The 24,374-nt window shown below is 32.0% G+C and overlaps 20 non-coding genes across 20 annotated transcripts; all 20 read left to right on the top strand.

The window, feature by feature from the left end:
• Nucleotides 1-636: 636 nt before the first annotated feature.
• Nucleotides 637-709, top strand: TRNAT-CGU (transfer RNA threonine (anticodon CGU)). The gene has a single exon. It is a non-coding gene; the product is annotated as a tRNA-Thr (tRNA).
• Nucleotides 710-1,142: 433 nt separating this feature from the next.
• On the top strand, nucleotides 1,143-1,216 carry TRNAT-AGU (transfer RNA threonine (anticodon AGU)). Its single transcript has one exon. It is a non-coding gene; the product is annotated as a tRNA-Thr (tRNA).
• Nucleotides 1,217-1,655: 439 nt separating this feature from the next.
• Nucleotides 1,656-1,728, top strand: TRNAT-CGU (transfer RNA threonine (anticodon CGU)). The gene has a single exon. It is a non-coding gene; the product is annotated as a tRNA-Thr (tRNA).
• A 1,962-nt stretch (nucleotides 1,729-3,690) lies between these two features.
• TRNAT-CGU (transfer RNA threonine (anticodon CGU)) lies at nucleotides 3,691-3,763 on the top strand. Its single transcript has one exon. It is a non-coding gene; the product is annotated as a tRNA-Thr (tRNA).
• Nucleotides 3,764-4,709: 946 nt separating this feature from the next.
• On the top strand, nucleotides 4,710-4,782 carry TRNAT-CGU (transfer RNA threonine (anticodon CGU)). Its single transcript has one exon. It is a non-coding gene; the product is annotated as a tRNA-Thr (tRNA).
• A 938-nt stretch (nucleotides 4,783-5,720) lies between these two features.
• On the top strand, nucleotides 5,721-5,793 carry TRNAT-CGU (transfer RNA threonine (anticodon CGU)). The gene has a single exon. It is a non-coding gene; the product is annotated as a tRNA-Thr (tRNA).
• A 433-nt stretch (nucleotides 5,794-6,226) lies between these two features.
• Nucleotides 6,227-6,300, top strand: TRNAT-AGU (transfer RNA threonine (anticodon AGU)). The gene has a single exon. It is a non-coding gene; the product is annotated as a tRNA-Thr (tRNA).
• A 440-nt stretch (nucleotides 6,301-6,740) lies between these two features.
• On the top strand, nucleotides 6,741-6,813 carry TRNAT-CGU (transfer RNA threonine (anticodon CGU)). The gene has a single exon. It is a non-coding gene; the product is annotated as a tRNA-Thr (tRNA).
• Nucleotides 6,814-7,246: 433 nt separating this feature from the next.
• On the top strand, nucleotides 7,247-7,320 carry TRNAT-AGU (transfer RNA threonine (anticodon AGU)). Its single transcript has one exon. It is a non-coding gene; the product is annotated as a tRNA-Thr (tRNA).
• Nucleotides 7,321-7,758: 438 nt separating this feature from the next.
• TRNAT-CGU (transfer RNA threonine (anticodon CGU)) lies at nucleotides 7,759-7,831 on the top strand. The gene has a single exon. It is a non-coding gene; the product is annotated as a tRNA-Thr (tRNA).
• A 947-nt stretch (nucleotides 7,832-8,778) lies between these two features.
• TRNAT-CGU (transfer RNA threonine (anticodon CGU)) lies at nucleotides 8,779-8,851 on the top strand. Its single transcript has one exon. It is a non-coding gene; the product is annotated as a tRNA-Thr (tRNA).
• Nucleotides 8,852-10,305: 1,454 nt separating this feature from the next.
• On the top strand, nucleotides 10,306-10,379 carry TRNAT-AGU (transfer RNA threonine (anticodon AGU)). Its single transcript has one exon. It is a non-coding gene; the product is annotated as a tRNA-Thr (tRNA).
• Nucleotides 10,380-10,813: 434 nt separating this feature from the next.
• TRNAT-CGU (transfer RNA threonine (anticodon CGU)) lies at nucleotides 10,814-10,886 on the top strand. The gene has a single exon. It is a non-coding gene; the product is annotated as a tRNA-Thr (tRNA).
• A 947-nt stretch (nucleotides 10,887-11,833) lies between these two features.
• Nucleotides 11,834-11,906, top strand: TRNAT-CGU (transfer RNA threonine (anticodon CGU)). Its single transcript has one exon. It is a non-coding gene; the product is annotated as a tRNA-Thr (tRNA).
• A 945-nt stretch (nucleotides 11,907-12,851) lies between these two features.
• Nucleotides 12,852-12,924, top strand: TRNAT-CGU (transfer RNA threonine (anticodon CGU)). Its single transcript has one exon. It is a non-coding gene; the product is annotated as a tRNA-Thr (tRNA).
• Nucleotides 12,925-14,377: 1,453 nt separating this feature from the next.
• TRNAT-AGU (transfer RNA threonine (anticodon AGU)) lies at nucleotides 14,378-14,451 on the top strand. Its single transcript has one exon. It is a non-coding gene; the product is annotated as a tRNA-Thr (tRNA).
• A 434-nt stretch (nucleotides 14,452-14,885) lies between these two features.
• TRNAT-CGU (transfer RNA threonine (anticodon CGU)) lies at nucleotides 14,886-14,958 on the top strand. The gene has a single exon. It is a non-coding gene; the product is annotated as a tRNA-Thr (tRNA).
• Nucleotides 14,959-17,945: 2,987 nt separating this feature from the next.
• On the top strand, nucleotides 17,946-18,018 carry TRNAT-CGU (transfer RNA threonine (anticodon CGU)). Its single transcript has one exon. It is a non-coding gene; the product is annotated as a tRNA-Thr (tRNA).
• A 3,494-nt stretch (nucleotides 18,019-21,512) lies between these two features.
• TRNAT-AGU (transfer RNA threonine (anticodon AGU)) lies at nucleotides 21,513-21,586 on the top strand. The gene has a single exon. It is a non-coding gene; the product is annotated as a tRNA-Thr (tRNA).
• Nucleotides 21,587-22,020: 434 nt separating this feature from the next.
• On the top strand, nucleotides 22,021-22,093 carry TRNAT-CGU (transfer RNA threonine (anticodon CGU)). Its single transcript has one exon. It is a non-coding gene; the product is annotated as a tRNA-Thr (tRNA).
• The last annotated feature ends 2,281 nt before the right edge of the window (nucleotides 22,094-24,374 follow it).

Genomic DNA, 24,374 nt, shown 5'->3' with positions numbered 1-24,374 from the left:
GTATCCTCCTCTAAAGTAGTTGAGTAGAGCATTTTCTGAACTGAGAAATGATTATGAAAGTGAAAAACTCAGGATTCTCTTGAACACCATATGGCAAACTGTTCCTTAAAGCATTTGCAATAGGGTGCTGTGGCTTAGCTGGTTAAAGCGCCAGTCTAGTAAACAGGAGATCCTGAGTTCAAATCTCAGCAGTGCCTTGCTTTCCTCATTCTTAAATAAAAAACTATTTTCATTAAGTCGTCCTGCGATTCAATTCAATTAGAAAAGTCTGATTTATCTTTCGGTTGAACAGATCATCTTAAACCTAATAAAAACTGAAAGTGTTTTCAATATTATAGTAACAATACTGTGATTGCAAAAATCAAAAAGGAATTTCAATGAGCAAGAGGCAGATGAAATATAACCCTAGATTTGAACAATATTGATGAATATATGTAAAACACTTATTTATGAACTATTCAAAATATGGGATTGAGTTTAAAATGTGTTCTTTTGTAATACAACATAGCTATTCTTGTTTACAGATTAGGAATCCTTGCTTGTTTAACATTAGAATACATATTAAGACACTTTAACACAGGCACAGAATTTGATCACCAATACTAAATTAATGATCCCTTCTGTATCACTAAAATAGGTGCTGTGGCTAAGTGGTTAAAGCGCTTGTCTCGTAAACTGGAAATCCTGAGTTCAAATCTCAGCAGCACCTTATTATTGGTCCTTACATGTAAAAATAATTTTCATCACGCAAATGTTTAATACATTTTAAAAAGTAAAGTGTTGTTCTGTGAACATTAGAATGGGTCATCTTAAATTGAAAAACAAAAAAACGTGGTATTGTGAAGATTTTCAAAGTAATGCTTTGAATGAAAAAGGGAAAAATGAGTGACAAAGAACAAAATAGAGATAAAAATCATTCTAGAGTTGAAATCAAGTAATGCATTCTAAAAGAAGGCATAATTAAAACATTTATGAACAGGATAAGCAATATATCAATGAGGTGTTTATCAATAGGATCAGTATCCTCGTCTAAAGTAGTTGAGTAGAGCGTTTTCTGAACTGAGAAATGATTATGAAAGTGAAAAACTCAGGATTCTCTTGAACACCATATGGCAAACTGTTCCTTAAAGCATTTTCAAGAGGGTGCTGTGGCTTAGCTGGTTAAAGCGCCTGTCTAGTAAACAGGAGATCCTGAGTTCAAATCTCAGCAGTGCCTTGCTTTCCTCATTCTTAAATAAAAAACTATTTTCATTAAGTCGTCCTGCGATTCAATTCAATTAGAAAAGTCTGATTTATCTTTCGGTTGAACAGATCATCTTAAACCTAATAAAAACTGAAAGTGTTTTCAATATTATAGTAACAATACTGTGATTGCAAAAATCAAAAAGGAATTTCAATGAGCAAGAGGCAGATGAAATATAACCCTAGATTTGAACAATATTGATGAATATATGTAAAACACTTATTTATGAACTATTCAAAATATGGGATTGAGTTTAAAATGTGTTCTTTTGTAATACAACATAGCTATTCTTGTTTACAGATTAGGAATCCTTGCTTGTTTAACATTAGAATACATATTAAGACACTTTAACACAGGCACAGAATTTGATCACCAATACTAAATTAATGATCCCTTCTGTATCACTAAAATAGGTGCTGTGGCTAAGTGGTTAAAGCGCTTGTCTCGTAAACTGGAAATCCTGAGTTCAAATCTCAGCAGCACCTTATTATTGGTCCTTACATGTAAAAATAATTTTCATCACGCAAATGTTTAATACATTTTAAAAAGTAAAGTGTTGTTCTGTGAACATTAGAATGGGTCATCTTAAATTGAAAAACAAAAAAACGTGGTATTGTGAAGATTTTCAAAGTAATGCTTTGAATGAAAAAGGGAAAAATGAGTGACAAAGAGCAAAATAGAGATAAAAAATCCTTCTAGAGTTGAAATCAAGTAATGCATTCTTAAAGAAGGCATAATTAAAACATTTATGAACAGGATAAGCAATATATCAATGAGGTGTTTATCAATAGGATCAGTATCCTCGTCTAAAGTAGTTGAGTAGAGCGTTTTCTGAACTGAGAAATGATTATGAAAGTGAAAAACTCAGGATTCTCTTGAACACCATATGGCAAACTGTTCTTTAAAGCATTTTCAAGAGGGTGCTGTGGCTTAGCTGGTTAAAGCGCCTGTCTTGTAAACAGGAGATCCTGAGTTTAAATCTCAGCAGTGCCTTGCTTTCCTCATTCTTATATAAAAAACTATTTTCATTAAGTCGTCCTGCGATTCAATTCAATTAGAAAAGTCTGATTTATCTTTCGGTTGAACAGATCATCTTAAACCTAATAAAAACTGAAAGTGTTTTCAATATTATAGTAACAATACCGTGATTGCAAAAATCAAAAAGGAATTTCAATGAGCAAGAGGCAGATGAAATATAAAACCCTAGATTTGAGCAATATTGATGAATATATGTAAAACACTTATTTATGAACTATTCAAAATATGGGATTGAGTTTAAAATGTGTTCTTTTGTAATACAACATAGCTATTCTTGTTTACAGATTAGGAATCCTTGCTTGTTTAACATTAGAATACATATTAAGACACTTTAACACAGGCACAGAATTTGATCACCAATACTAAATTAATGATCCCTTCTGTATCACTAAAATAGGTGCTTTGGCTAAGTGGTTAAAGCGCCTGTCTCGTAAACAGGAAATCCTGAGTTCAAATCTAAGCAGCACCTTAGTATTCGTCCTTACATGTATAAATAATTTTCATCACGCAAATGTTTAATACATTTTAAAAAGAAAAGTGTTGTTCTGTGAACATTAGAATGGGTCATCTTAAATTGAAAAACAAAAAACGTGGTATTGTGAAGATTTTCAAAGTAATGCTTTGAATGAAAAAGGGAAAAAAGAGTGACAAAGAGCAAAATAGAGATAAAAAATCATTCTAGAGTTGAAATCAAGTAATGCATTCTTAAAGAAGGCATAATTAAAACATTTATGAACAGGATAAGCGATATATCAATGAGGTGTTTATCAATAGGATCAGTATCCTCGTCTAAAGTAGTTGAGTAGAGCGTTTTCTGAACTGAGAAATGATTATGAAAGTGAAAAACTCAGGATTCTCTTGAACACCATATGGCAAACTGTTCTTTAAAGCATTTTCAAGAGGGTGCTGTGGCTTAGTTGGTTAAAGCGCCTGTCTTGTAAACAGGAGATCCTGAGTTTAAATCTCAGCAGTGCCTTGCTTTCCTCATTCTTAAATAAAAAACTATTTTTATTAAGTCGTCCTGCAATTCAATTAGAAAAGTCTGATTTATCTTTCGGTTGAACAGATCATCTTAAACCTAATAAAAACTGAAAGTGATTTCAATATTATAGTAACAATACTGTGATTGCAAAATCAAAAGGGTATTTCAATGAGCAAGAGGCAGATGAAATATAACCCTAGATTTGAGCAATATTGATGAATATATGTAAAACACTTATTTATGAACTATTCAAAATATGGGATTGAGTTTAAAATGTGTTCTTTTGTGATACAACATAGCTATTCTTGTTTATAGATTAGGAATCCTTGCTTGTTTAACATTAGAATACATATTAAGACACTTTAACACAGGCACAGAATTTGATCACCAATACAAAATTAATGATCCCTTCTGTATCACTAAAATAGGTGCTGTGGCTAAGTGGTTAAAGCGCCTGTCTCGTAAACAGGAAATCCTGAGTTCAAATCTCAGCAGCACCTTATTATTGGTCCTTACATGTAAAAATAATTTTCATCACGCAAATGTTTAATACATTTTAAAAAGAAAAGTGTTGTTCTGTGAACATTAGAATGGGTCATCTTAAATTGAAAAACAAAAAAACGTGGTATTGTGAAGATTTTCAAAGTAATGCTTTGAATGAAAAAGGGAAAAAAGAGTGACAAAGAGCAAAATAGAGATAAAAAATCATTCTAGAGTTGAAATCAAGTAATGCATTCTTAAAGAAGGCATAATTAAAACATTTATGAACAGGATAAGCAATATATCAATGAGGTGTTTATCAATAGGATCAGTATCCTCGTCTAAAGTAGTTGAGTAGAGCGTTTTCTGAACTGAGAAATGATTATGAAAGTGAAAAACTCAGGATTCTCTTGAACACCATATGGCAAACTGTTCTTTAAAGCATTTTCAAGAGGGTGCTGTGGCTTAGCTGGTTAAAGCGCCTGTCTAGTAAACAGGAGATCTTGAGTTCAAATCTCAGCAGTGCCTTGCTTTCCTCATTCTTCAATAAAAAACAATTTTCATTAATTCGTCCTGCGATTCAATTACATTTGAAAAGTCTGATTTATCTTTCGGTTGATCAGATGATCTTAAACCTAATAAAAACTGAAAGTGATTTCAATATTATAGTAACAATACTGTGATTGCAAAATCAAAAAGGTATTTCAATGAGCAAGAGGCAGATGAAATATAACCCTAGATTTGAGCAATATTGATGAATATATGTAAAACACTTATTTATGAGCTATTCAAAATATGGTATTGAGTTTAAAATGTGTTCTTTTGTAATACAACATAGCTATTCTTGTTTACAGATTAGGAATCCTTGCTTGTTTAACATTAGAATACATATTAAGACACTTTAACACAGGCACAGAATTTGATCACCAATACTAAATTAATGATCCCTTCGGGATCACTAAAATAGGTGCTGTGGCTAAGTGGTTAAAGCGCCTGTCTCGTAAACAGGAAATCCTGAGTTCAAATCTCAGCAGCACCTTATTATTGGTCCTTACATGTAAAAATAATTTTCATCACGCAAATGTTTAATACATTTTAAAAAGAAAAGTGTTGTTCTGTGAACATTAGAATGGGTCATCTTAAATTGAAAAACTAAAAAACGTGGTATTGTGAAGATTTTCAAAGTAATGCTTTGAATGAAAAAGGGAAAAAAGAGTGACAAAGAGCAAAATAGAGATAAAAAATCATTCTAGAGTTGAAATCAAGTAATGCATTCTTAAAGAAGGCATAATTAAAACATTTATGAACAGGATAAGCAATATATCAATGAGGTGTTTATCAATAGGATCAGTATCCTCGTCTAAAGTAGTTGAGTAGAGCGTTTTATGAACTGAGAAATTATTATGAAAGTGAAAAACTCAGGATTCTCTTGAACACCATATGGCAAACTGTTCTTTAAAGCATTTTCAAGAGGGTGCTGTGGCTTAGCTGGTTAAAGCGCCTGTCTAGTAAACAGGAGATCTTGAGTTCAAATCTCAGCAGTGCCTTGCTTTCCTCATTCTTCAATAAAAAACAATTTTCATTAATTCGTCCTGCGATTCAATTACATTTGAAAAGTCTGATTTATCTTTCAGATGATCTTAAACCTAATAAAAACTGAAAGTGATTTCAATATTATAGTAACAATACTGTGATTGCAAAATCAAAAAGGTATTTCAATGAGCAAGAGGCAGATGAAATATAACCCTAGATTTGAGCAATATTGATGAATATATGTAAAACACTTATTTATGAGCTATTCAAAATATGGTATTGAAATTAAAATGTGTTCTTTTGTAATACAAGATAGCTATTCTTGTTTACAGATTAGGAATCCTTGCTTGTTTAACATTAGAATACATATTAAGACACTTTAACACAGTCACAGGATTTGATCACCAATACTAAATTAATGATCCCTTCTGTATCACTTAAATAGGTGCTGTGGCTAAGTGGTTAAAGCGCCTGTCTCGTAAACAGGAAATCCTGAGTTCAAATCTCAGCAGCACCTTATTATTGGTCCTTACATGTAAAAATAATTTTCATCACGCAAATGTTTAATACATTTTAAAAAGAAAAGTGTTGTTCTGTGAACATTAGAATGGGTCATCTTAAATTGAAAAACTAAAAAACGTGGTATTGTGAAGATTTTCAAAGTAATGCTTTGAATGAAAAAGGGAAAAAAGAGTGACAAAGAACAAAATAGAGATAAAAATCATTCTAGAGTTGAAATCAAGTAATGCATTCTTAAAGAAGGCATAATTAAAACATTTATGAACAGGATAAGCAATATATCAATGAGGTGTTTATCAATAGGATCAGTATCCTCGTCTAAAGTAGTTGAGTAGAGCGTTTTCTGAACTGAGAAATGATTATGAAAGTGAAAAACTCAGGATTCTCTTGAACACCATATGGCAAACTGTTCCTTAAAGCATTTTCAAGAGGGTGCTGTGGCTTAGCTGGTTAAAGCGCCTGTCTAGTAAACAGGAGATCCTGAGTTCAAATCTCAGCAGTGCCTTGCTTTCCTCATTCTTAAATAAAAAACTATTTTCATTAAGTCGTCCTGCGATTCAATTCAATTAGAAAAGTCTGATTTATCTTTCGGTTGAACAGATCATCTTAAACCTAATAAAAACTGAAAGTGTTTTCAATATTATAGTAACAATACTGTGATTGCAAAAATCAAAAAGGAATTTCAATGAGCAAGAGGCAGATGAAATATAACCCTAGATTTGAACAATATTGATGAATATAATGTAAAACACTTATTTATGAACTATTCAAAATATGGGATTGAGTTTAAAATGTGTTCTTTTGTAATACAACATAGCTATTCTTGTTTACAGATTAGGAATCCTTGCTTGTTTAACATTAGAATACATATTAAGACACTTTAACACAGGCACAGAATTTGATCACCAATACTAAATTAATGATCCCTTCTGTATCACTAAAATAGGTGCTGTGGCTAAGTGGTTAAAGCGCTTGTCTCGTAAACTGGAAATCCTGAGTTCAAATCTCAGCAGCACCTTATTATTGGTCCTTACATGTAAAAATAATTTTCATCACGCAAATGTTTAATACATTTTAAAAAGAAAAGTGTTGTTCTGTGAACATTAGAATGGGTCATCTTAAATTGAAAAACAAAAAACGTGGTATTGTGAAGATTTTCAAAGTAATGCTTTGAATGAAAAAGGGAAAAAAGAGTGACAAAGAGCAAAATAGAGATAAAAAATCATTCTAGAGTTGAAATCAATTAATGCATTCTTAAAGAAGGCATAATTAAAACATTTATGAACAGGATAAGCAATATATCAATGAGGTGTTTATGAATAGGATCAGTATCCTCGTCTAAAGTAGTTGAGTAGAGCATTTTCTGAACTGAGAAATGATTATGAAAGTGAAAAACTCAGGATTCTCTTGAACACCATATGGCAAACTGTTCCTTAAAGCATTTGCAAGAGGGTGCTGTGGCTTAGCTGGTTAAAGCGCCTGTCTAGTAAACAGGAGATCCTGAGTTCAAATCTCAGCAGTGCCTTGCTTTCCTCATTCTTAAATAAAAAACTATTTTCATTAAGTCGTCCTGCGATTCAATTCAATTAGAAAAGTCTGATTTATCTTTCGGTTGAACAGATCATCTTAAACCTAATAAAAACTGAAAGTGATTTCAATATTATAGTAACAATACTGTGATTGCAAAATCAAAAAGGTATTTCAATGAGCAAGAGGCAGATGAAATATAACCCTAGATTTGAGCAATATTGATGAATATATGTAAAACACTTATTTATGAACTATTCAAAATATGGGATTGAGTTTAAAATGTGTTCTTTTGTGATACAACATAGCTATTCTTGTTTATAGATTAGGAATCCTTGCTTGTTTAACATTAGAATACATATTAAGACACTTTAACACAGGCACAGAATTTGATCACCAATACAAAATTAATGATCCCTTCTGTATCACTAAAATAGGTGCTGTGGCTAAGTGGTTAAAGCGCCTGTCTCGTAAACAGGAAATCCTGAGTTTAAATCTCAGCAGCACCTTATTATTGGTCCTTACATGTAAAAATAATTTTCATCACGCAAATGTTTAATACATTTTAAAAAGAAAAGTGTTGTTCTGTGAACATTAGAATGGGTCATCTTAAATTGAAAAACAAAAAAACGTGGTATTGTGAAGATTTTCAAAGTAATGCTTTGAATGAAAAAGGGAAAAAAGAGTGACAAAGAGCAAAATAGAGATAAAAAATCATTCTAGAGTTGAAATCAAGTAATGCATTCTTAAAGAAGGCATAATTAAAACATTTATGAACAGGATAAGCAATATATCAATGAGGTGTTTATCAATAGGATCAGTATCCTCGTCTAAAGTAGTTGAGTAGAGCGTTTTATGAACTGAGAAATTATTATGAAAGTGAAAAACTCAGGATTCTCTTGAACACCATATGGCAAACTGTTCCTTAAAGCATTTGCAAGAGGGTTCTGTGGCTTAGCTGGTTAAAGCGCCTGTCTAGTAAACAGGAGATCCTGAGTTCAAATCTCAGCAGTGCCTTGCTTTCCTCATTCTTAAATAAAAAACTATTTTCATTAAGTCGTCCTGCGATTCAATTCAATTAGAAAAGTCTGATTTATCTTTCGGTTGAACAGATCATCTTAAACCTAATAAAAACTGAAAGTGTTTTCAATATTATAGTAACAATACTGTGATTGCAAAAATCAAAAAGGAATTTCAATGAGCAAGAGGCAGATGAAATATAACACTAGATTTGAACAATATTGATGAATATATGTAAAACACTTATTTATGAACGATTCAAAATATGGGATTGAGTTTAAAATGTGTTCTTTTGTAATACAACATAGCTATTCTTGTTTACAGATTAGGAATCCTTGCTTGTTTAACATTAGAATACATATTAAGACACTTTAACACAGGCACAGAATTTGATCATCAATACTAAATTAATGATCCCTTCTGTATCACTAAAATAGGTGCTGTGGCTAAGTGGTTAAAGCGCCTGTCTCGTAAACTGGAAATCCTGAGTTCAAATCTCAGCAGCACCTTATTATTGGTCCTTACATGTAAAAATAATTTTCATCACGCAAATGTTTAATACATTTTAAAAAGAAAAGTGTTGTTCTGTGAACATTAGAATGGGTCATCTTAAATTGAAAAACAAAAAAACGTGGTATTGTGAAGATTTTCAAAGTAATGCTTTGAATGAAAAAGGGAAAAATGAGTGACAAAGAGCAAAATAGAGATAAAAAATCATTCTAGAGTTGAAATCAAGTAATGCATTCTTAAAGAAGGCATAATTAAAACATTTATGAACAGGATAAGCGATATATCAATGAGGTGTTTATCAATAGGATCAGTATCCTCGTCTAAAGTAGTTGAGTAGAGCGTTTTCTGAACTGAGAAATGATTATGAAAGTGAAAAACTCAGGATTCTCTTGAACACCATATGGCAAACTGTTCTTTAAAGCATTTTCAAGAGGGTGCTGTGGCTTAGCTGGTTAAAGCGCCTGTCTTGTAAACAGGAGATCCTTTGTTTAAATCTCAGCAGTGCCTTGCTTTCCTCATTCTTATATAAAAAACTATTTTCATTAAGTCGTCCTGCGATTCAATTCAATTAGAAAAGTCTGATTTATCTTTCGGCTGAACAGATCATCTTAAACCTAATAAAAACTGAAAGTGTTTTCAATATTATAGAAACAATACTGTGATTGCAAAAATCAAAAAGGAATTTCAATGAGCAAGAGGCAGATGAAATATAACCCTAGATTTGAGCAATATTGATGAATATATGTAAAACACTTATTTATAAACTATTCAAAATATGGGATTGAGTTTAAAATGTGTTCTTTTGTAATACAACATAGCTATTCTTGTTTACAGATTAGGAATCCTTGCTTGTTTAACATTAGAATACATATTAAGACACTTTAACACAGGCACAGAATTTGATCACCAATACTAAATTAATGATCCCTTCTGTATCACTAAAATAGGTGCTTTGGCTAAGTGGTTAAAGCGCCTATCTCGTAAACAGGAAATCCTGAGTTCAAATCTAAGCAGCACCTTATTATTTGTCCTTACATGTAAAAATAATTTTCATCACGCAAATGTTTAATACATTTTAAAAAGAAAATTGTTGTTCTGTGAACATTAGAATGGGTCATCTTAAATTGAAAAACAAAAAAACGTGGTATTGTGAAGATTTTCAAAGTAATGCTTTGAATGAAAAAGGGAAAAAAGGGTGACAAAAAGCAAAATAGAGATAAAAAATCATTCTAGAGTTGAATTCAAGTAATGCATTCTTAAAGAAGGCATGATTAAAACATTTATGAACAAGATAAGCAATATATCAATGAGGTGTTTATGAATAGGATCAGTATCCTCGTCTAAAGTAGTTGAGTAGAGCATTTTCTGAACTGAGAAATGATTATGAAAGTGAAATACTCAGGATTCTCTTGAACACCATATGGCAAACTGTTCTTTAAAGCATTTTCAAGAGGGTGCTGTGGCTTAGCTGGTTAAAGCGCCTGTCTAGTAAACAGGAGATCCTGAGTTCAAATCTCAGCAGTGCCTTGCTTTCCTCATTCTTAAATAAAAAACTATTTTTATTAAGTCGTCCTGCAATTCAATTAGAAAAGTCTGATTTATCTTTCGGTTGAACAGATCATCTTAAACCTAATAAAAACTGAAAGTGTTTTCAATATTATAGTAACAATACTGTGATTGCAAAAATCAAAAAGGAATTTCAATGAGCAAGAGGCAGATGAAATATAACCCTAGATTTGAGCAATATTGATGAATATATGTAAAACACTTATTTATGAACTATTCAAAATATGGGATTGAGTTTAAAATGTGTTCTTTTGTAATACAACATAGCTATTCTTGTTTACAGATTAGGAATCCTTGCTTGTTTAACATTAGAATACATATTAAGACACTTTAACACAGGCACAGAATTTGATCACCAATACTAAATTAATGATCCCTTCTGTATCACTAAAATAGGTGCTGTGGCTAAGTGGTTAAAGCGCCTGTCTCGTAAACAGGAAATCCTGAGTTCAAATCTCAGCAGCACCTTATTATTGGTCCTTACATGTAAAAATAATTTTCATCACGCAAATGTTTAATACATTTTAAAAAGAAAAGTGTTGTTCTGTGAACATTAGAATGGGTCATCTTAAATTGAAAAACTAAAAAACGTGGTATTGTGAAGATTTTCTAAGTAATGCTTTGAATGAAAAAGGGAAAAAAGAGTGACAAAGAGCAAAATAGAGATAAAAAATCATTCTAGAGTTGAAATCAAGTAATGCATTCTTAAAGAAGGCATAATTAAAACATTTATGAACAGGATAAGCAATATATCAATGAGGTGTTTATGAATAGGATCAGTATCCTCGTCTAAAGTAGTTGAGTAGAGCGTTTTCTGAACTGAGAAATTATTATGAAAGGGAAAAACTCAGGATTCTCTTGAACACCATATGGCAAACTGTTCTTTAAAGCATTTTCAAGAAGGTGCTGTGGCTTAGCCTGTTAAAGCGCCTGTCTAGTAAACAGGAGATCCTGAGTTCAAATCTCAGCAGTGCCTTGCTTTCCTCATTCTTAAATAAAAATCTATTTTCATTAATTCGTCCTGCGATTCAATTATATTAGAAAAGTCTGATTTATCTTTTGGGTTGAACAGACCATATTAAACCTAATAAAAACTGAAAGTGATTTCAATATTATAGTAACAATACTGTGATTGCAAAATCAAAAAGGTATTTCAATGAGCAAGAGGCAGATGAAATATAACCCTAGATTTGAGCAATATTGATGAATATATGTAAAACACTTATTTATGAACTATTCAAAATATGGGATTGAGTTTAAAATGTGTTCTTTTGTGATACAACATAGCTATTCTTGTTTATAGATTAGGAATCCTTGCTTGTTTAACATTAGAATACATATTAAGACACTTTAACACAGGCACAGAATTTGATCACCAATACAAAATTAATGATCCCTTCTGTATCACTAAAATAGGTGCTGTGGCTAAGTGGTTAAAGCGCCTGTCTCGTAAACAGGAAATCCTGAGTTTAAATCTCAGCAGCACCTTATTATTGGTCCTTACATGTAAAAATAATTTTCATCACGCAAATGTTTAATACATTTTAAAAAGAAAAGTGTTGTTCTGTGAACATTAGAATGGGTCATCTTAAATTGAAAAACAAAAAAACGTGGTATTGTGAAGATTTTCAAAGTAATGCTTTGAATGAAAAAGGGAAAAAAGAGTGACAAAGAGCAAAATAGAGATAAAAAATCATTCTAGAGTTGAAATCAAGTAATGCATTCTTAAAGAAGGCATAATTAAAACATTTATGAACAGGATAAGCAATATATCAATGAGGTGTTTATCAATAGGATCAGTATCCTCGTCTAAAGTAGTTGAGTAGAGCGTTTTATGAACTGAGAAATTATTATGAAAGTGAAAAACTCAGGATTCTCTTGAACACCATATGGCAAACTGTTCTTTAAAGCATTTTCAAGAGGGTGCTGTGGCTTAGCTGGTTAAAGCGCCTGTCTAGTAAACAGGAGATCTTGAGTTCAAATCTCAGCAGTGCCTTGCTTTCCTCATTCTTCAATAAAAACAATTTTCATTAATTCGTCCTGCGATTCAATTACATTTGAAAAGTCTGATTTATCTTTCGGTTGATCAGATGATCTTAAACCTAATAAAAACTGAAAGTGATTTCAATATTATAGTAACAATACTGTGATTGCAAAATCAAAAAGGTATTTCAATGAGCAAGAGGCAGATGAAATATAACCCTAGATTTGAGCAATATTGATGAATATATGTAAAACACTTATTTATGAGCTATTCAAAATATGGTATTGAAATTAAAATGTGTTCTTTTGTAATACAACATAGCTATTCTTGTTTACAGATTAGGAATCCTTGCTTGTTTAACATTAGAATACATATTAAGACACTTTAACACAGGCACAGGATTTGATCACCAATACTAAATTAATGATCCCTTCTGTATCACTTAAATAGGTGCTGTGGCTAAGTGGTTAAAGCGCCTGTCTCGTAAACAGGAAATCCTGAGTTCAAATCTCAGCAGCACCTTATTATTGGTACTTACATGTAAAAATAATTTTCATCACGCAAATGTTTAATACATTTTAAAAAGAAAAGTGTTGTTCTGTGAACATTAGAATGGGTCATCTTAAATTGAAAAACTAAAAAACGTGGTATTGTGAAGATTTTCAAAGTAATGCTTTGAATGAAAAAGGGAAAAAAGAGTGACAAAGAACAAAATAGAGATAAAAATCATTCTAGAGTTGAAATCAAGTAATGCATTCTTAAAGAAGGCATAATTAAAACATTTATGAACAGGATAAGCAATATATCAATGAGGTGTTTATCAATAGGATCAGTATCCTCGTCTAAAGTAGTTGAGTAGAGCATTTTCTGAACTGAGAAATGATTATGAAAGTGAAAAACTCAGGATTCTCTTGAACACCATATGGCAAACTGTTCCTTAAAGCATTTTCAAGAGGGTGCTGTGGCTTAGCTGGTTAAAGCGCCTGTCTAGTAAACAGGAGATCCTGGGTTCAAATCTCAACAGTGCCTTGCTTTCCTCATTCTTAAATAAAAAACTATTTTCATTAAGTCGTCCTGCGATTCAATTCAATTAGAAAAGTCTGATTTATCTTTCGGTTGAACAGATCATCTTAAACCTAATAAAAACTGAAAGTGTTTTCAATATTATAGTAACAATACTGTGATTGCAAAAATCAAAAAGGAATTTCAATGAGCAAGAGGCAGATGAAATATAACCCTAGATTTGAGCAATATTGATGAATATAGGTAAAACACTTATTTATGAACTATTTAAAATATGGGATTGAGTTTAAAATGTGTTCTTTTGTAATACAACATAGCTATTCTTGTTTACAGATTAGGAATCCTTGCTTGTTTAACATTAGAATACATATTAAGACACTTTAACACAGGCACAGAATTTGATCACCAATACTAAATTAATGATCCCTTCTGTATCACTAAAATAGGTGCTTTGGCTAAGTGGTTAAAGCGCCTGTCTCGTAAACAGGAAATCCTGAGTTCAAATCTAAGCAGCACCTTATTATTTGTCCTTACATGTAAAAATAATTTTCATCACGCAAATGTTTAATACATTTTAAAAAGAAAATTGTTGTTCTGTGAACATTAGAATGGGTCATCTTAAATTGAAAAACAAAAAAACGTGGTATTGTGAAGATTTTCAAAGTAATGCTTTGGAAGAAAAAGGGAAAAAAGGGTGACAAAAAGCAAAATAGAGATAAAAAATCATTCTAGAGTTGAATTCAAGTAATGCATTCTTAAAGAAGGCATGATTAAAACATTTATGAACAACATAAGCAATATATCAATGAGGTGTTTATGAATAGGATCAGTATCCTCGTCTAAAGTAGTTGAGTAGAGCATTTTCTGAACTGAGAAATGATTATGAAAGTGAAATACTCAGGATTCTCTTGAACACCATATGGCAAACTGTTCTTTAAAGCATTTTCAAGAGGGTGCTGTGGCTTAGCTGGTTAAAGCGCCTGTCTAGTAAACAGGAGATCCTGAGTTCAAATCTCAGCAGTGCCCTGCTTTCCTCATTCTTAAATAAAAAACTATTTTTATTAAGTCGTCCTGCAATTCAATTAGAAAAGTCTGATTTATCTTTCGGTTGAACAGATCATCTTAAACCTAATAAAAACTGAAAGTGTTTTCAATATTATAGTAACAATACTGTGATTTCAAAAATCAAAAAGGAATTTCAATGAGCAAGAGGCAGATGAAATATAACCCTAGATTTGAGCAATATTGATGAATATATGTAAAACACTTATTTATGAACTATTCAAAATATGGGATTGAGTTTAAAATGTGTTCTTTTGTAATACAACATAGCTATTCTTGTTTACAGATTAGGAATCCTTGCTTGTTTAACATTAGAATACATATTAAGACACTTTAACACAGGCACAGAATTTGATCACCAATACTAAATTAATGATCCCTTCTGTATCACTAAAATAGGTGCTGTGGCTAAGTGGTTAAAGCGCCTGTCTCGTAAACAGGAAATCCTGAGTTCAAATCTCAGCAGCACCTTATTATTGGTCCTTACATGTAAAAATAATTTTCATCACGCAAATGTTTAATACATTTTAAAAAGAAAAGTGTTGTTCTGTGAACATTAGAATGGGTCATCTTAAATTGAAAAACTAAAAAACGTGGTATTGTGAAGATTTTCTAAGTAATGCTTTGAATGAAAAAGGGAAAAAAGAGTGACAAAGAGCAAAATAGAGATAAAAAATCATTCTAGAGTTGAAATCAAGTAATGCATTCTTAAAGAAGGCATAATTAAAACATTTATGAACAGGATAAGCAATATATCAATGAGGTGTTTATGAATAGGATCAGTATCCTCGTCTAAAGTAGTTGAGTAGAGCGTTTTCTGAACTGAGAAATGATTATGAAAGGGAAAAACTCAGGATTCTCTTGAACACCATATGGCAAACTGTTCTTTAAATCATTTTCCAGAAGGTGCTGTGGCTTAGCCTGTTAAAGCGCCTGTCTAGTAAACAGGAGATCCTGAGTTCAAATCTCAGCAGTGCCTTGCTTTCCTCATTCTTAAATAAAAATCTATTTTCATTAATTCGTCCTGCGATTCAATTATATTAGAAAAGTCTGATTTATCTTTTGGGTTGAACAGACCATCTTAAACCTAATAAAAACTGAAAGTGATTTCAATATTATAGTAACAATACTGTGATTGCAAAATCAAAAAGGTATTTCAATGAGCAAGAGGCAGATGAAATATAACCCTAGATTTGAGCAATATTGATGAATATATGTAAAACACTTATTTATGAACTATTCAAAATATGGGATTGAGTTTAAAATGTGTTCTTTTGTAATACAACATAGCTATTCTTGTTTACAGATTAGGAATACTTGCTTGTTTAACATTAGAATACATATTAAGACACTTTAACACAGGCACAGAATTTGATCACCAATACTAAATTAATGATCCCTTCTGTATCACTAAAATCGGTGCTTTGGCTAAGTGGTTAAAGCGCCTGACTCGTAAACAGGAAATCCTGAGTTCAAATCTAAGCAGCACCTTATTATTTGTCCTTACATGTAAAAATAATTTTCATCACGCAAATGTTTAATACATTTTAAAAAGAAACGTGTTGTTCTGTGAACATTAGAATGGGTCATCTTAAATTGAAAAACAAAAAAACGTGGTATTGTGAAGATTTTCAAAGTAATGCGTTGAATGAAAAAGGGAAAAAAGAGTGACAAAGAGCAAAATAGAGATAAAAAATCATTCTAGAGTTGAAATCAATTAATGCATTCTTAAAGAAGGCATAATTAAAACATTTATGAACAGGATAAGCAATATATCAATGAGGTGTTTATGAATAGGATCAGTATCCTCGTCTAAAGTAGTTGAGTAGAGCGTTTTCTGAACTGAGAAATGATTATGAAAGTGAAAAACTCAAGATTCTCTTGAACACCATATGGCAAACAGGTTCTTAAAGCATTTTCAAGAGGGTTCTGTGGCTGAGCTTGTTAAAGCGCCTGTCTAGTAAACAGGAGATCCTGAGTTCAAATCTCAGCAGTGCCTTGCTTTCCTCATTCTTATATAAAAAACTATTTTCATTAAGTCGTCCTGCGATTCAATTCAATTAGAAAAGTCTGATTTATCTTTCGGTTGAACAGATCACCTTAAACCTAATAAAAACTGAAAGTGTTTTCAATATTATAGTAACAATACTGTGATTGCAAAAATCAAAAAGGAATTTCAATGAGCAAGAGGCAGATGAAATATAACCCTAGATTTGAGCAATATTGATGAATATATGTAAAACACTTATTTATGAACTATTCAAAATATGGGATTGAGTTTAAAATGTGTTCTTTTGTAATACAACATAGCTATTCTTGTTTACAGATTAGGAATCCTTGCTTGTTTAACATTAGAATACATATTAAGACACTTTAACACAGGCACAGAATTTGATCACCAATACTAAATTAATGATCCCTTCTGTATCACTAAAATAGGTGCTGTGGCTAAGTGGTTAAAGCGCCTTTCTCGTAAACAGGAAATCCTGAGTTCAAATCTCAGCGGCACTTTATTATTGGTCCTTACATGTAAAAATAATTTTCATCAAGCAAATGTTTAATACATTTTAAAAAGAAAAGTGTTGTTCTATGAACATTAGAATGGGTCATCTTAAATTGAAAAACAAAAAAACGTGGTATTGTGAAGATTTTCAAAGTAATGCTTTGAATGAAAAAGGGAAAAAAGAGTGACAAAAAGCAAAATAGAGATAACAAATCATTCTAGAGTTGAATTCAAGTAATGCATTCTTAAAGAAGGCATGATTAAAACATTTATGAACAAGATAAGCAATATATCAATGAGGTGTTTATGAATAGGATCAGTATCCTCGTCTCAAGTAGTTGAGTAGAGCGTTTTCTGAACTGAGAAATGATTATGAAAGTGAAAAACTCAGGATTCTCTTGAACACCATATGGCAAACTGTTCTTTAAAGCATTTTCAAGAGGGTGCTGTGGCTTAGCTGGTTAAAGCGCCTGTCTTGTAAACAGGAGATCCTGAGTTTAAATCTCAGCAGTGCCTTGCTTTCCTCATTCTTATATAAAAAACTATTTTCATTAAGTCGTCCTGCGATTCAATTCAATTAGAAAAGTCTGATTTATCTTTCGGTTGAACAGATCATCTTAAACCTAATAAAAACTGAAAGTGTTTTCAATATTATAGTAACAATACTGTGATTGCAAAAATCAAAAAGGAATTTCAATGAGCAAGAGGCAGATGAAATATAACCCTAGATTTGAGCAATATTGATGAATATATGTAAAACACTTATTTATGAACTATTCAAAATATGGGATTGAGTTTAAAATGTGTTCTTTTGTAATACAACATAGCTATTCTTGTTTACAGATTAGGAATCCTTGCTTGTTTAACATTAGAATACATATTAAGACACTTTAACACAGGCACAGAATTTGATCACCAATACTAAATTAATGATCCCTTCTGTATCACTAAAATAGGTGCTTTGGCTAAGTGGTTAAAGCGCCTGTCTCGTAAACAGGAAATCCTGAGTTCAAATCTCAGCAGCACCTTATTATTGGTCCTTACATGTAAAAATAATTTTCATCACGCAAATGTTTAATACATTTTAAAAAGAAAAGTGTTGTTCTGTGAACATTAGAATGGGTCATCTTAAATTGAAAAACTAAAAAACGTGGTATTGTGAAGATTTTCTAAGTAATGCTTTGAATGAAAAAGGGAAAAAAGAGTGACAAAGAGCAAAATAGAGATAAAAAATCATTCTAGAGTTGAAATCAAGTAATGCATTCTTAAAGAAGGCATAATTAAAACATTTATGAACAGGATAAGCAATATATCAATGAGGTGTTTATGAATAGGATCAGTATCCTCGTCTAAAGTAGTTGAGTAGAGCGTTTTCTGAACTGAGAAATGATTATGAAAGGGAAAAACTCAGGATTCTCTTGAACACCATATGGCAAACTGTTCTTTAAATCATTTTCCAGAAGGTGCTGTGGCTTAGCCTGTTAAAGCGCCTGTCTAGTAAACAGGAGATCCTGAGTTCAAATCTCAGCAGTGCCTTGCTTTCCTCATTCTTAAATAAAAATCTATTTTCATTAATTCGTCCTGCGATTCAATTATATTAGAAAAGTCTGATTTATCTTTTGGGTTGAACAGACCATCTTAAACCTAATAAAAACTGAAAGTGATTTCAATATTATAGTAACAATACTGTGATTGCAAAATCAAAAAGGTATTTCAATGAGCAAGAGGCAGATGAAATATAACCCTAGATTTGAGCAATATTGATGAATATATGTAAAACACTTATTTATGAACTATTCAAAATATGGGATTGAGTTTAAAATGTGTTCTTTTGTAATACAACATAGCTATTCTTGTTTACAGATTAGGAATACTTGCTTGTTTAACATTAGAATACATATTAAGACACTTTAACACAGGCACAGAATTTGATCACCAATACTAAATTAATGATCCCTTCTGTATCACTAAAATCGGTGCTTTGGCTAAGTGGTTAAAGCGCCTGACTCGTAAACAGGAAATCCTGAGTTCAAATCTAAGCAGCACCTTATTATTTGTCCTTACATGTAAAAATAATTTTCATCACGCAAATGTTTAATACATTTTAAAAAGAAACGTGTTGTTCTGTGAACATTAGAATGGGTCATCTTAAATTGAAAAACAAAAAAACGTGGCATTGTGAAGATTTTCAAAGTAATGCGTTGAATGAAAAAGGGAAAAAAGAGTGACAAAGAGCAAAATAGAGATAAAAAATCATTCTAGAGTTGAAATCAATTAATGCATTCTTAAAGAAGGCATAATTAAAACATTTATGAACAGGATAAGCAATATATCAATGAGGTGTTTATGAATAGGATCAGTATCCTCGTCTAAAGTAGTTGAGTAGAGCGTTTTCTGAACTGAGAAATGATTATGAAAGTGAAAAACTCAAGATTCTCTTGAACACCATATGGCAAACAGGTTCTTAAAGCATTTTCAAGAGGGTTCTGTGGCTGAGCTTGTTAAAGCGCCTGTCTAGTAAACAGGAGATCCTGAGTTCAAATCTCAGCAGTGCCTTGCTTTCCTCATTCTTATATAAAAAACTATTTTCATTAAGTCGTCCTGCGATTCAATTCAATTAGAAAAGTCTGATTTATCTTTCGGTTGAACAGATCACCTTAAACCTAATAAAAACTGAAAGTGTTTTCAATATTATAGTAACAATACTGTGATTGCAAAAATCAAAAAGGAATTTCAATGAGCAAGAGGCAGATGAAATATAACCCTAGATTTGAGCAATATTGATGAATATATGTAAAACACTTATTTATGAACTATTCAAAATATGGGATTGAGTTTAAAATGTGTTCTTTTGTAATACAACATAGCTATTCTTGTTTACAGATTAGGAATCCTTGCTTGTTTAACATTAGAATACATATTAAGACACTTTAACACAGGCACAGAATTTGATCACCAATACTAAATTAATGATCCCTTCTGTATCACTAAAATAGGTGCTGTGGCTAAGTGGTTAAAGCGCCTTTCTCGTAAACAGGAAATCCTGAGTTCAAATCTCAGCGGCACTTTATTATTGGTCCTTACATGTAAAAATAATTTTCATCAAGCAAATGTTTAATACATTTTAAAAAGAAAAGTGTTGTTCTATGAACATTAGAATGGGTCATCTTAAATTGAAAAACAAAAAAACGTGGTATTGTGAAGATTTTCAAAGTAATGCTTTGAATGAAAAAGGGAAAAAAGAGTGACAAAAAGCAAAATAGAGATAACAAATCATTCTAGAGTTGAATTCAAGTAATGCATTCTTAAAGAAGGCATGATTAAAACATTTATGAACAAGATAAGCAATATATCAATGAGGTGTTTATGAATAGGATCAGTATCCTCGTCTCAAGTAGTTGAGTAGAGCGTTTTCTGAACTGAGAAATGATTATGAAAGTGAAAAACTCAGGATTCTCTTGAACACCATATGGCAAACTGTTCTTTAAAGCATTTTCAAGAGGGTGCTGTGGCTTAGCTGGTTAAAGCGCCTGTCTTGTAAACAGGAGATCCTGAGTTTAAATCTCAGCAGTGCCTTGCTTTCCTCATTCTTATATAAAAAACTATTTTCATTAAGTCGTCCTGCGATTCAATTCAATTAGAAAAGTCTGATTTATCTTTCGGTTGAACAGATCATCTTAAACCTAATAAAAACTGAAAGTGTTTTCAATATTATAGTAACAATACTGTGATTGCAAAAATCAAAAAGGAATTTCAATGAGCAAGAGGCAGATGAAATATAACCCTAGATTTGAGCAATATTGATGAATATATGTAAAACACTTATTTATGAACTATTCAAAATATGGGATTGAGTTTAAAATGTGTTCTTTTGTAATACAACATAGCTATTCTTGTTTACAGATTAGGAATCCTTGCTTGTTTAACATTAGAATACATATTAAGACACTTTAACACAGGCACAGAATTTGATCACCAATACTAAATTAATGATCCCTTCTGTATCACTAAAATAGGTGCTTTGGCTAAGTGGTTAAAGCGCCTGTCTCGTAAACAGGAAATCCTGAGTTCAAATCAAAGCAGCACCTTATTAATTGTCCTTACATGTAAAAATAATTTTCATCACGCAAATGTTTAATACATTTTAAAAAGAAAATTGTTGTTCTGTGAACATTAGAATGGGTCATCTTAAATTGAAAAACAAAAAAACGTGGTATTGTGAAGATTTTCAAAGTAATGCTTTGAATGAAAAAGGGAAAAAAGGGTGACAAAAAGCAAAATAGAGATAAAAAATCATTCTAGAGTTGAATTCAAGTAATGCATTCTTAAAGAAGGCATGATTAAAACATTTATGAACAAGATAAGCAATATATCAATGAGGTGTTTATGAATAGGATCAGTATCCTCGTCTAAAGTAGTTGAGTAGAGCATTTTCTGAACTGAGAAATGATTATGAAAGTGAAATACTCAGGATTCTCTTGAACACCATATGGCAAACTGTTCTTTAAAGCATTTTCAAGAGGGTGCTGTGGCTTAGCTGGTTAAAGCGCCTGTCTAGTAAACAGGAGATCCTGAGTTCAAATCTCAGCAGTGCCTTGCTTTCCTCATTCTTAAATAAAATACTATTTTTATTAAGTCGTCCTGCAATTCAATTAGAAAAGTCTGATTTATCTTTCGGTTGAACAGATCATCTTAAACCTAATAAAAACTGAAAGTGTTTTCAATATTATAGTAACAATACTGTGATTGCAAAAATCAAAAAGGAATTTCAATGAGCAAGAGGCAGATGAAATATAACCCTAGATTTGAGCAATATTGATGAATATATGTAAAACACTTATTTATGAACTATTCAAAATATGGGATTGAGTTTAAAATGTGTTCTTTTGTAATACAACATAGCTATTCTTGTTTACAGATTAGGAATCCTTGCTTGTTTAACATTAGAATACATATTAAGACACTTTAACACAGGCACAGAATTTGATCACCAATACTAAATTAATGATCCCTTCTGTATCACTAAAATAGGTGCTGTGGCTAAGTGGTTAAAGCGCCTGTCTCGTAAACTGGAAATCCTGAGTTCAAATCTCAGCAGCACCTTATTATTTGTCCTTACATGTAAAAATAATTTTCATCACGCAAATGTTTAATACATTTTAAAAAGAAAAGTGTTGTTCTGTGAACATTAGAATGGGTCATCTTAAATTGAAAAACAAAAAAACGTGGTATTGTGAAGATTTTCAAAGTAATGCTTTGAATGAAAAAGGGAAAAATGAGTGACAAAGAGCAAAATAGAGATAAAAAATCATTCTAGAGTTGAAATCAAGTAATGCATTCTTAAAGAAGGCATAATTAAAACATTTATGAACAGGATAAGCAATATATCAATGAGGTGTTTATCAATAGGATCAGTATCCTCGTCTAAAGTAGTTGAGTAGAGCGTTTTCTGAACTGAGAAATGATTATGAAAGTGAAAAACTCAGGATTCTCTTGAACACCATATGGCAAACTGTTCTTTAAAGCATTTTCAAGAGGGTGCTGTGGCTTAGCTGGTTAAAGCTAGGCCTGGGCAAAAATTTCGTTCCGTTCGCGGAAATTGCGATAATTTGACATTTTTGCGTTCCGCGGAGAGCGCGAAAATGTCAAAAATTCCGGTTTCCGCAGCTTGGCGATAATTTGTTTCTTGCTCGCGCTGTAAAATGATACATTCTCGCGCGCGCGCGATCGCCTTACCTGAATCCCTGCGTTCGCCGACAAGTTTTCTTGATCCGGTCGCGTTCTCCATGAGATGTTGTATTGTTTTTAGCCATTTGCGCTGTCTCGCGACAGTTCGCACCCGCAGTGACGTCATGCGTCGCGCGATCACGTCTTTCTTCTCGCGATCATGCACCGCGAGAACAACTCAAAACAAGATGGCCGCGCCCGCAAGCAACCACATGGGTAAGTTGGCGACCCGCAACCATGCAGAAAATCTCGCGAACATGCCGGAAAAAAACTTCCGCATCTTTGCGATATTTCTGCTTGTTTGCGATAATTTTAAACATTCTCGCGATAATTTGCGAAGGTTAATTCCGCAAATTCCGCCCACCCCTAGTTAAAGCGCCTGTCTTGTAAACAGGAGATCCTGAGTTTAAATCTCAGCAGTGCCTTTCTTTCCTCATTCTTATATAAAAAACTATTTTCATTAAGTCGTCCTGCGATTCAATTCAATTAGAAAAGTCTGATTTATCTTTCGGTTGAACAGATCATCTTAAACCTAATAAAAACTGAAAGTGTTTTCAATATTATAGTAACAATACTGTGATTGCAAAAATCAAAAAGGAATTTCAATGAGCAAGAGGCAGATGAAATATAACCCTAGATTTGAGCAATATTGATGAATATATGTAAAACACTTATTTATGAACTATTCAAAATATGGGATTGAGTTTAAAATGTGTTCTTTTGTAATACAACATAGCTATTCTTGTTTACAGATTAGGAATCCTTGCTTGTTTAACATTAGAATACATATTAAGACACTTTAACACAGGCACAGAATTTGATCACCAATACTAAATTAATGATCCCTTCTGTATCACTAAAATAGGTGCTTTGGCTAAGTGGTTAAAGCGCCTGTCTCGTAAACAGGTAATCCTGAGTTCAAATCTAAGCAGCACCTTATTATTCGTCCTTACATGTAAAAATAATTTTCATCACACAAATGTTTAATACATTTTAAAAAGAAAAGTGTTGTTCTGTGAACATTAGAATGGGTCATCTTAAATTGAAAAACAAAAAACGTGGTATTGTGAAGATTTTCAAAGTAATGCTTTGAATGAAAAAGGGAAAAAAGAGTGACAAAGAGCAAAATAGAGATAAAAAATCATTCTAGAGTTGAAATCAATTATTGCATTCTTAAAGAAGGCATAATTAAAACATTTATGAACAGGATAAGCAATATATCAATGAGGTGTTTATGAATAGGATCAGTATCCTCGTCTAAAGTAGTTGAGTAGAGCATTTTCTGAACTGAGAAATGATTATGAAAGTGAAAAACTCAGGATTCTCTTGAACACCATATGGCAAACTGTTCCTTAAAGCATTTTCAAGAGGGTGCTGTGGCTTAGCTGGTTAAAGCGCCTGTCTAGTAAACAAGAGATCCTGAGTTCAAATCTCACCAGGGCCTTGCTTTCCTCATTCTTAAATAAAAAACTATTTTCATTAAGTCGTCCTGCGATTCAATTCAATTAGAAAAGTCTGATTTATCTTTCGGTTGAACAGATCATCTTAAACCTAATAAAAACTGAAAGTGTTTTCAATATTATAGTAACAATACTGTGATTGCAAAAATCAAAAAGGAATTTCAATGAGCAAGAGGCAGATGAAATATAACCCTAGA

Source organism: Triturus cristatus, chromosome 8, assembly GCF_964204655.1.
Source record: "Triturus cristatus chromosome 8, aTriCri1.1, whole genome shotgun sequence".
Taxonomy (NCBI): domain Eukaryota; kingdom Metazoa; phylum Chordata; class Amphibia; order Caudata; family Salamandridae; genus Triturus; species Triturus cristatus.
The sequence above is the reverse complement of the archived record's forward strand: the minus strand, read 5'-3'. Positions and strand labels throughout refer to the sequence as shown.